The sequence below is a fragment of the Podarcis melisellensis genome (assembly GCF_964234715.1).
Source record: "Podarcis melisellensis genome assembly, chromosome: 13".
Taxonomy (NCBI): Eukaryota; Metazoa; Chordata; class Lepidosauria; order Squamata; family Lacertidae; genus Podarcis; species Podarcis melisellensis.
This window is the reverse complement of record NC_138545.1, coordinates 786,546-798,352: the sequence shown is the minus strand read 5'-3', so window position 1 is coordinate 798,352 and position 11,807 is coordinate 786,546. Positions and strand designations below refer to the sequence as shown.

The 11,807-nt window shown below is 53.8% G+C and overlaps 1 pseudogene across 1 annotated transcript; it reads right to left on the bottom strand.

The window, feature by feature from the left end:
- Positions 1-7,906: 7,906 nt before the first annotated feature.
- LOC309355723 (E3 ubiquitin-protein ligase TRIM56 pseudogene) lies at positions 7,907-11,386 on the bottom strand (annotated as a pseudogene). Its single transcript, XR_014173361.1, has 2 exons — positions 11,272-11,386; positions 7,907-10,199 (listed from the first exon to the last, which is right to left on the bottom strand). The product of XR_014173361.1 is annotated as an E3 ubiquitin-protein ligase TRIM56 pseudogene (transcript).
- Between the last annotated feature and the right edge of the window lie 421 nt (positions 11,387-11,807).

Genomic DNA, 11,807 nt, shown 5'->3' with positions numbered 1-11,807 from the left:
ATCCTCTGCTCACAACTGCAGCAGATCCCCCCGCCATCCGTAGGCATTCGCTCCATAACACGCACAGACATTTCCCCTTACTTTCTAGGAGGAAAAAAGTGAGTGTTATGGAGCAAAAAATACGGTAGTTCCTGAACCAGGTCACAGGCTCACACCCTATTCATATCTTAAGTGTGCTCTTAAGACAGGATTTGTGAGGAAAGAAACAATGGGGAGGTTTCCCACTTTGACCTTGCAGAGAAAACATTTGCTCAGTTTGGGAATCAAAATGGTTCCAGGTCGGTCTTCCTGTGCTGATTTATGTACGTGCTTGGTTGGTACACTTGTGAACATTTAACATATACCTAAGACCTCAAAATTCCTATCACAATACTTCAGCAGGTATAGAACTTGTTTACACCTGTTAGTGGTCAGGATGTGGCTTTGTCTCTTGAGTCAATGTGTGAAAAGCATAGAAAGCCTGGACCAAATAAGGAGAAAGGTAAACAGGAGGTGTGGTCCTCGAAATCAGAGTGAGGGGAGATGTCGACAAAGGCGGGAAATTAGTAGGGAAATTAGGCGGTCGTGATGGGCTGTAAACCTTGCAGTAGCCAGCCAGTGGGGAGAGAAGGGAGGGACCCTGCCCTTCAGGTATAGGGAATATAAGCTTATGCTTTGTCAATTGTGGGTGTGCCTGCTTTGGACACCTGCTCTTGCAAGGACGTATTGTATTCAGTAAACTCACTGCTTTTTCACCAATTTTATTCAGATCAAGGGATCAAGGGTCTTAGGAGCCACTTTTAAAAACTTCTGACAGAGGAGGACCCCTCTGACAAGATGGTGGGCATCATAACCTTTCCAAAGTGCCTTTTCTGCTCTCAGGAGGAAACTCAGGGCTTGGCCAGGTGTTCTGCAAAAGGGTGAAGAATCCATTACGCAGGAGGGCTCTCGGATTTGTCCTGCTGGTGTGGCCAGCTTCCAGCTGCTAAAAGGGGCATAACACAACACAACAGAGTGTGCATAATTGGAGCGTGAATCTGAGAGTGTGGGGCACGGTATTAAGCCTGAACGTTATATTCATTTGCACCCCAAGGAGACCATCACTGAGTGGGGATCCCATCTGTGCCTTCTGGAACAATCTGACAGAAGAACATGATTTGTAAACTCTGTTATGATCACCATCCCTCTCTCTTTTTCTATTGTTACGGAAGGGGGGGCATGTCTTCTTCACTACAATATATTTGCTCAATTTCTCTAGGACTCCATGACACCTTCCCTGTCCTCCATAATCCCTCAAGCAAGGTGTCAAGACCCTAATCCTGTCAAATCACTCTGCCAAACCTTTCCTCCGGGCAATGCCAGGTGACAAACTATGCATACATGGACCATTGTCTTCCCATCACTGGCACTCAGGAAGCGCTTATCTGCGCATATCTCCAGCTCTGCATATTCCCCCCTCCCTCCTCATGTTAATCCGGTGTAACCCAACCTCTCCTTAATATATTCATGATGTAATCTGTGTAACCCAACCTTTCCTTAATGTATTCATGATGTAACTGGGATGTATTTTGCACTGTATTCTGGGACATGGAGGGAGTTTCAAAAGTTCATGTCACCCCTTTCTCGCTGTTCAATCTCGTCTTGAACCTGTTGCACAATAAACCTTGGATCTCCGCATTTTGCTCCTGTCTGGCTGAGCTCATTTTCTTCCGCAGGGACCCGCGGACACTTAGTCCGACGAGCTGGGTGGCAGTGTAGCCCCGCACCCAGATTTTAGCCGTAACACTATGTCAGGGCTGCCTCTAGGTCCCAGCTCACAGAGGACCAACGCTAGTCAGTAATAACGTACAAAAGTCTTTATTGACGATTAGTTTCCATTTCCAAACCGCAGCGTGCAGCTCTACGTCTAGAAGCTAGACCGACGAAGTTCCGTCTGAGTCTCCGCCCCCTATACACCAGTTTAAGACTCTAGCCTTACTCCACCTCTTCCGTTGCTCTTTCCTCCTCTGGGTCCTTCTGCCCCCCGGGGTCTCCTCCTTTCTGGACTCTTCTGACGCTGACCCCCCTGAGTCTTGTCCCTCCTTTCGGCGGGCTTTAGGACCTGGCTCCCTATCCGGGCTACCTGCTGTGCCGCTCGCCTGTACATTTGAACTTGGCGCGCGCGCCCAGCCTCCAACTTTCCTCTTGACCGTTTCCGCGCTCTCCGATGGAGGCGTGGCCAATCCTGACTCATCTCCTCCCGCTGGCGGTGAGCAGCCTGATCCCGATACCTGGGACTCCTCCCCCCCACTGCGCTCTGGTGGGGAAGCTGGTCCTGATTTCCAACTGCTGCTCTCTGAGTCCCCTCTGGCCCCTTCTTCCTGGGGTGTCCCCCTAGGCACCCCCCTTGCTCTGACCATGGGCGCCCCCTTCTGTGAATCTTCCGATCCGCTGGAAAGACTCAGGGACCTCAGACCACTGTCATCGCTTACGCTCCCTTCGGATTCCTCCCCATCGCTCTCCATTTCCTCCCTCTCCTTTGCCTCTGCTCCTGAACCCCTGACACACTATAAATATCATTCAATAATAAAACAAACGTCTATATTTGCATCTTTGCAAGAGAGGACAATTGTATATGAGCTGAAATAAAGAGTCTGGATAAAAACTTCCTGCAGTTCTGATATTTTTGTCCTGGGATGCTTTCAGATGGGAACTTAATATGTAACATCTGCCTGGGGAACCCCCCCCCCCATTTTTGAACATGCAGAAACTCCACTGGGAGCAGCCAGAGAGTCTGGGAGCAGGAGCTCACCTGTTCAGAAATGGGGCAGAATCTCACCATGCAGCATATTGGAAACAACAATGAGCAGATATTTGTTTCATTCATTCATTTGGCACCCCAAAGCGATTTACAATATATTACAACAACTAAAAGAATTGCAAATATGGAAACTCTTATATATATGAGAACAGTTTCAAACAACAATGCCTAAAATCAGTCGGATTCCAGTGCTGATACTGGCTGGAATAAAGATTGCAGAATCATTGGAAAGGACCCTGAGAGTCATCTGGCAAACCCCCAGCAATTTCATTTCCTTCTGACCTTTGATGATTTCAATTCCACCTCTGTGGAACACCCACACGGACCATGCATGTGTGTTTGTCTGTATTCTCACACGCATAAACATACGTGCAACTCGGGATCTCTCTCTACGCAGGTGGTGATGATGGCAGAATCATAGAATTGTAGATTTGGAGAGGACCCCCAGGGCCACCCAGCCCAGGCCCCTGCAATGCAGGAATCGTAGCCAGGATCCTGGAGGAGACTGTGGCCTGTGAAAGAAATATTCTGCCTCAACACAAGTGGGAGTGTTTAAGCCACCTCCAGGAGACTATGGGCTGCTGTTGCTTTGATACAGCCTGAGGAGAAGGCTGTTGACGGCTCCTAGTATTGCAGAAATTTAAGTATAGGTTGGGGGGGTTGCCCCTCCAGCAGATACCATGCACATGCAGCCCACTACCAAAATCAGCACAATCACTTTGTGACTTTTGTGATTTGTCCCCACAAAACACTTGGTCACATATTCTTTCTATCTATTCAAAGGGCCTTTGCTGAACGATACCAAACGTCAGAACTCACTGATAAATGGATCTATGTACTGGCTCACTGGGAAAACTTCAGAAATGCATATAGACCTGTGAGCTCAGCTCCTTAGCAGCCCCTCTGCCTGAGTAATAATCCCTGGCCTCCTGATACCTGAGTGCCAGACAGGTAGCCATTCCAGAAATAACAAACTCAGATGAAGACAAAAGGGTGGGATTAACTTGGCTGGGAAACAGGGAAATGTGAATATCTCTTTTCTTACACTTGATGGGTGTTTGGTGGAGGGCAAGGAGAACCATGGGGCAGGGTCCAGGATGCTCAGATTATGGCCACCAGACCTCCCCTTTCATGATGTCACCATGATGTATGAGTGATGTATTAGTACTGTACATTTCCGATCACAATTCAAAGTGTTGGTGTTGACCTTTAAAGCCCTAAATGGCCTTGGCCCAGTATACCGGAAGGAATGTCTCCACCCACATCGTTCTGCCAGGACTCTGACGTCCAGTGCTGAGGGCCTTCTGGCGGTTCCCTCATTGCGAGAAGCAAAGCTACAGGGATCCAGGCAAAAGGCCTTCTCAGTAGTGGCGCCTGCCCTGTGGAACGCCCTCCCAGCAGATGTCAAAGAGATAATATCTGTCCTCCCTTCCCCACAGGTGGGCGGGGTTTGTGGCACCGAGTGGGGCTCACCTGGGCGGGTGCCAACCACCTGCTTAAGCTGGCCTTTGACCCGCCCTTGGCCAGTGAGGACAATGGACGACCGGCCAGGGGTGGGCCTAAGGCCAAGAGAAAAGAGGCTGACCCCTTGGCTCAAGCCTCTTTTGCTGTTCTTCCTTCAAGGATCAATGGCAAAATGCCACATTGAGTCAGTCTTCTGGCTGCTCCTGGTTCATCCTGAAGATTTTTGGCTTCTAGGTCTCAAATTCAGGGATAGCTGCTCTTTTGACAAGGCTATGCCCATGGGTTGCTCTGTGGCCTTTGAAACCTTCAGCACATTCATTGCATGGGCCTTCAAATCCACATCTGGTTCCCCTTTCGCACCCATTACTTAGATGACTTTCTTATTATGGCGGCCCCAGACTCCCCTGACTGCGCTCTATCCCTAGCTACATTCATGCGCCTTGCAGCTGACTTTGGCATACCTCTGGCTGCTGACAAGACCGAGGGCCCTTCGACTCTCCTTTCCTACTTGGGTATTGAATTGGACACAATTCGGCAGTCGTCGCACCTCCCACAGACCAAGCTGGAATCCTTGAAAGTGTTTCTGGAGGCAATGCTTGGGGTTAAGAAGACCACCCTTCGCCAGGTGCAATCCCTATTGGGTCATCTTAATTTTGCATGTAGTGGCGCCAGGCCGTGCCTTTTGTGCCCGTCTGGCTCGGCTCACGGCCGGGGGGGTAGCACCCCACCATCACATCAGGGTGAGAAAGCAGATAAAGGACGATCTGAGGGTTTGGCTTGCATTCCTGCAGGATTATAATGGGGTTTCATTTTGGCAGAAGAACCTTAACCCCAGGGTGGAATTCCAGGTTCATTCTGATGCTTCTGGCCGCTTTGGCTTTGGCGTGTTCTTCAGGGGACATTGGTGCGCCCAGCTGTGGCCATCTTCTTGGCACGCAGCAGGCATTACTCGGGATTTAACCTTTCTGGAGTTCTTTCCTATTCTAGTCGCCATTCGCATCTGGGGAACCCTCTCCTCGAATTCCAGGGTCTGTTTCTGGTCCGACAATCAAGCGGTGGTAAGAGTTATATCTAGGCAGTCAGCAAAGTCCGAGAGGGTCATAAGGGTCCTGCGCCTGTTTGTGCTGGAGTGCCTGCGGCACAATATTTCTTTCACTGCCCGCTTCATACCTGGCCTTATCAATAACATTGCTGATGCCCTGTCTCGTTTCCAGATGGAGCGTTTCTGCGCGATGGCACCAGGAGCAGCCCAGTCCCCGGACGCCTTCCCAGACGATCTGTGGGAGATTGGAAGCGAGAAGTAAACCAGGGAGTGTTGGCAGCAATAGCACCTTCCACTAGATGTTCTTATTCCAGGGCCTGGGATGCCTTTGGGCGCTTTTGTGGCTCTGCAACACGGCGCACATCCGAGGAGGAGGTGCTTCAGTTCTTGGTGCTCCTAAAGCGCAAGGGCCTTGCCATAAAAACTTTAATGCTTTACGGGGCGGCTATTTCTTTCTTTTGTAAATTCCGTCACTGGCCAGACCCCTGTGACAGCAAAAAGGCATTGCCCTTGCCCTTGCTGCAAGGGCAGATCTAAAAACCCTTCATGCCTTGTGCCCATCAATGACCACCGGCTGGTCCAGTCTCCTACCCCGTCTTCGCTGGAGGGGGGCTTCCAATCCCTCTCGCCTCAATTATGCAGTGAGTAAAATTAGCAGGGCCATGCGCAACACCATGCGCCAAATTGGTGGGTTCTCTATCCCACATCCCACCATCACAGCAGATAGAGTTGACCTATTCCAGGGGGGCGGGGTGCACCTGACCCCACTGGGCAATGATGTCTGGCTCCACGACTTGTGACGAGCCTTTGGGGACTGGATAGATTGCGGGGTTTGATTGGTCCTCGGTTGTGGGACTTGGCGGCAAGGCCCCTTAGGGCCTCAAGGCACAGGCCTTGGCAAGGTAGCCTTTAGTCTAACATCAAGTGTGGGGGGATGCATTCATGCTCTCTTCCCATGCAGCGGCACTTGTAGGGCCCGTTAAATGGCAAAACCAGGAGTCCCTGACCCTAGAGTGGCGGCATGTAGCTCAAACTCCCCGGATGAGGTCAGTGGAAGGGCATGCTGTGTAAGTTTGCGCTTTGCAGTCCCCTCTCACTGGGCCTCAACTGCCTGCATATCCTCAGCCAGGTGGGCTGAGAGGGTTACCTGCCAAGGCCTGTGCCAAGTTTCCCACTTCTGAAGTTCAATAAAGTTGTGGCCAACTTGAACCCATACTCTGGACTCTTGTCTTATCATTTGGGAAAAGGGGTAGGCACCGCAGCCAGGGTTTAGGGCGTGTGTCCGCAATATCCGCCCTCCCTTCCCCACAGGTGGGCGGGGTTTGCGGCACCGAGGAGGCTCACCTGGGCGGGTGCCACCCACCTGCTTGAGCTGGCCTTTGACCCGCCCTCAGCCAGGGAGGACAATGGACGGCCAGCCGGGAGTGGGCCTAAGGCCAAAGGAAAAGAGGCTGACCCCAGGATATGTGCTGGAGGAGCAAACCGCCCCCCCCCCATCTATACATAAATTCCTGCAACAATTCCAGCCAGTATCAGCACTGGAATCCGACTGATTTTAGGCATTGTTGTTTGAAGTTGTTCTCATATATACAAGAAGAGCTTCCATATTTGCAATTCATTTAGTTGTTGTAATATATTGTAAATTGCTTTGGGTGCCAAATGAATGAAACAAATATCTGCTCATGGTTGTTTCCAATATGCTGCATGGTGAGATTCTGCCCCATTTCTGAACAGGTGAGCTCCTGCTCCCAGACTCTCTGGCTGCTCCCAGTGGAGTTTCTGCATGTTCAGAAATGGGGAGGGGGGGTTCCCCAGGCAGCTGTTACATATTAAGTTCCCATCTGAAAGCATCCCAGGACAAAAATCTCAGAACTACAGGAAGTTTTTATCCAGACTCTTTATTTCAGCTCATATACAATTGCCCTCTCTTGCAAAGATGCAAATATAGACGTTTGTTTTATTATTGAATGATATTTATAGAAAAAGAGAGAGGGATGGTGATCACAGCAGAGTTTACAAATCATGTTCTTCTGTCAGATTGTTCCGGAAGGCGCAGACAGGATCCCCACTCAGTGATGGTCTCCTTGGGGTGCAAATGAATATAACGTTCAGGCTTAATATCGTGCCCCACACTCTCAGATTTGTGCTCCAATTACACACTCTGTTGTGTTGTGTTATGCCCCTTTTAGCAGCTGGAAGCTGGCCACACCAGCAGGACAAATCCGAGAGCCCTCCTGCGTAATGGATTCTGCCAACCTTTTGCAGAACACCTGGCCAAGCCCCGAGTTTCCTCCTGAGAGCAGAAAAGGCACTTTGGAAAGGTTATGATGCCCACCATCTTGTCAGAGGGGTCCTCCTCTGTCAGAAGTTTTTGAAAAGTGGCTCCTAAGACCCTTAATCCCTTGATCTGAATAAAATTGGTGAAAAAGCAGAGAGCTTACTGAATACAAGACGTCCTTGCAAGAGCGGGTGTCCAAAGCAGACACACCCACAATTGACAAAGCATAAGCTTATACTCCCTATATCTGAAGGGCAGGGTCCCTCCCTGCTCTCCCCACTGGCTGGCTACTGCAAGGTTTACAGCCCCTCACGACCGCCTAATTTCCCTACTAAATTTTGTTTTATTATTGAATGTTTATAGAAAAAAAGAGAGAGGAATGGTGATCACAACGGAGTTACAAAGTAAAAGCATGCTTTTACTCTCCTACACACACCATTGCTCACCTTGGTCACACCAGTCTGCCTTGGGTCATCAACTCTGGGACATACAGCTTTCAACACACACAATCACACCCTACCCTTCCTCTGTCTCACTTGCCCTGATACCTGATCCGGAAGATGTGGATGGTGCCGTTGCTCAGAGCCACGACAAAGCGCCCCTCCCTAGCCACTGTGACCACCCGTGGTCGGTCGATGCTGTTCTCGGCAGTGAGGAACGCCCCCAACTCCTTCCCTCTGGGGGAGAAGGCCACCACCTTGTTCAGCTCCCGCAGGACCACGTAAATGATGCCCATGGTGTCGGCACAAACAGCTCCTGGCTGGCACTCCCCCAGCTGCTCCTCAGAGCACTCAGCCACCAGCTGCCCCGTCCTGGTGAACAGGACCACGCTGCGGCGGTACCAGTCGGAGCCCACAAAGCCATCCTTGTGGTTGGCCAGGAAGACAAGGCACCTCTCCCCACTGCCCTCAGGCACAATCTTCTCCTGCAGCCGCCCCTCCAGGTCGTACACCTCCAACTGCCCAGCCACACACACTGCCATACGGTCTCCCCCCAGCCCCACCACGGCATGGCTAGCCTGCCCCCTTCGCAGGGCCTTCTGCCACACCAGGCCACCTTCACCGTTCAGGAGGTAGAGGCAGGAGCCGGCTGTGAAAGCCACCTTGCTGCCCACGGTGGCCACGCTGACCGGGGCCACGCCACTGGGGATGGGGACAGTGCCCTTGAACTCCCCTTGCAGGGAGAAGCGCTTCAGCTTCTGGTTTTGCTCATCGGCTACCAGCAGCTCTCCAGAGCCAAAGGGGCAGAGCCCCGTGACCTGAGGACGCTTCTTGTCACTGGGGGTCTTGACCCAGAAGCTACACGAGAAGAGAGGCTTGGGTGTCAGAAGGGGGGTTCCTGGGACCTTGGAAGGAGGCACAGGGGCCACAGCATGGAGGCAGCCCCTGAGGATGAGGGTGGTCATCTGGGATCCCTCCTTGGCAGGCGGCACTTGCTGCTGTTGCTTCCTCCTTTTCTTCCTTGCCCCTTTTGTGCCCGCCTGCTGGGGGCCCTCCGGCACTCCAGTGGGGCTCTCCTCCCGGAACTCCAGGTTGAACAGGCGGGGGCTGCTGCCCTCGATCTCAGCGTTGACCTCCAGGCAGGGCAGGCGGGTGGCCAGCGGCTCCCAGGAGAAGCCCTGCAGATGCCTGAGACGCTCACAGATGACCTGCTCCAGGGAGACGATCTCCACCTCCCTCCCCAGGCCCAGCACCTTCTGGGCAAAGGCCACGGTGCTGGAGGCCACCTGCACTTGGAACTCCAGATCGGAGCAGAGGGCCTGGCAGGCCTTCTGCCGCTCCTTCACGTAGTCCGCCAGCTGGGCCAGGACCTCCTCCTGGTGCGCCAGCAGCCGCTGCACCGCCCGTGAGCACGCCTGCTCCACCGCATCCCGGATGCTAGCCTCGCGAACCTGCAGCTGCGCAGCCTCCCTCTCCAGGCTGGCCCTCCCCGCCCGGATGACCTGCACCGTCTCCTCCACCCCGGCCAGGAGCTCCATGATGACCGGCCGGCGGGCCTGGGCCGCCTCAGCCAGGGGCAGGCAAGGGTGCTGGAGGTGGGCCCCCAGCCGGCACTCCCGGCAGAGGACGACGGCACAAGGCGTGCAGAAGAAGCGCAGCTCCTCGCCGGTGTGCTCCTTGCACTGCAGCGCCTGGCGCTTCCGGATCTCCTCGTCGTGCTCTCCAGAGAGGTAGTCCTTCATGGCCACCATGCGGTGGAGGTGGGTGAGGCGGGAGCAGCGGTGCCCCCTGGCGCAGTCCCGGCACATGTCGTCAGCGCAGTCCAGGCAGCAGGAGACAGCTGGCCGGCCAGCCTCCTGGCCGATGAGCGGGCAGAGACTGCAGATGGGCTCTGCCTCCCCTGTGGGGTGGACCAGGTCCAGCAGGCCGTTGATGAAGAAGTTGGTCCGGAGGGCGCCCACACCCCCCTCTGGGAGGGCCACCCGCTCACGGCACTCAGGGCACTGAAGCTCCTTCTGGCCTCCTGCCAACTTCCGCAGGCACTCCTGGCAGTAGCTGTGCAGGCAGGGCAGGATCTTGGGGCGGCAGAGGCGCTCCAGGCAGATGGTGCAGGTCAGGAAGCCGCTGGTGAGGGCTTCGGAGAGGGACGGGGCCTTGGCAGCCATGGTGGGGTGGTCCCTGCTGCAGGGAGGTTGCCTTGAAGGGAACCTGCCAGGGGGTGGACCAGAGAGAGAGGGGGAGAGAGAGAGAGGGGGAGAGAGAGAGAGAGAGAGAGAGAGAGAGAGAGAGAGAGAGAGAGAGAACACTGTGAAAAGGATCCAGGGGTTTTAGTAAACCACAAGCTCAATATGAGTCAACGCTGTGATGCAGCAGCAAAAAAAGACTAATGTGATTCTGCGTCATCAGAAGTCCAGGGCAGCACAATTTAAGGAGGATGTTGACAAGCTGGTAGGTATGCAGAGAAGGGCTGCCAAGATGATCAAAGGTCTGGAGACTAAGCCTGATGAGGAGCAGTTGAGGGACCTGGGTATGTTTAGCCTGGAAAATGGGGGCTGAGAGGAGATATGGTAGCCATCTTCAAACATCTCAAGGGCTGCCACAAGTGAGCCTGAGTTCACTTACAAAGGAGTTCAGTCACAAGAAAGGACATTGCAGCGTAAACATCAGGAAGAACTTTCTGACAGTAAGAGCAGCTTGACAGTGGAGCGGATCCCCATTCACTAAGGCACAGCAGAGTCTCTATTGTAACTAGGAGCCAAGGGCAGCCTCCCTCCTCCCTGACTTTGTCCAGTCCTCTTGGGACAAAAGTTCTGCAAACACCAGATATGGCTGGACCCTAGAACTCCCTGCAAGGGAGGGAGCGGGAGTCCTCCCGCTAGGAGGCTGGGGTGAGAGGGGGCTCCCCGGATTGGGGTGTCCCCGGGAGGCAGGAGAAGGAGCCCTTGCGCCTGATGTAAGGAAACTGAGGCTCTGTACAAGAAGCGCACGTCCGGGAGTGGGGGTTAGGGGGCAGGACTCCTGGGTTCCCAGGAGACTCCTGGCGCCGGCGAGGGCGCCCTTGCCCAGCTCTCATCGAGGCCCTTGCGACCAGGGTGACCTCCCCTTCCCCAGGATCCAGGGAGAGAAGGTCCGCCCACCGACCCACCCCGGCCGCCCCTAGCCCTCCGAAGGTCTCCGCGCCAAAGGCCGCCCCCCTTTACCCCATATCTTGGGGGGCGACTCCCGACTGGCTGGCAGCTTGTCCGCCCACCCGCGAAGGAGCCCCTACCTCGGAGCGGCAGCTTGGCTGGGGGTCCTTCCCGCTTCCCCTTCCCCCGGAGGTCGCCCCCGAGATGTGGGGCTGCGAGCGTCACTGTACGAAAGCGAAAGCGAATCTGGTGCTAGGTTCGGCTCCCAGGGGGCGGAGGATTCCGCAAGGGCAGGTATGTTCAAATTTCAAAGGTTTAATCCGGCGCCTAGTTTATTTACTGGGGTAAAACCCCGCCTAAAAGCTCAACAACTTGAATCAACAAAAAAGTTCAACAACATTGGGGTAAAACCGTAAAGAAAGCTTTGGTCAGCCTTCACGCATGTTCACTTCATCAAATCTGGCTCTCTTTGAGAAAAGTATGGTCACCCCTGCGCAAGGCGCAGCGGGACTGGGAAGTTGTGACAAGGGGGTCGCGGGGGGCTCCGAGCTGGTTCCGCAATGAAAGGTCTCGGCTCTCCTCGCTCCCTTTGAGCCTCGCAGCCCGTCTCCTCTTGGGGCATCCAGGCTGGACCACCCCCCCCCCCAGGAGTTATCTAAGTTATCTCCTTCCAGTG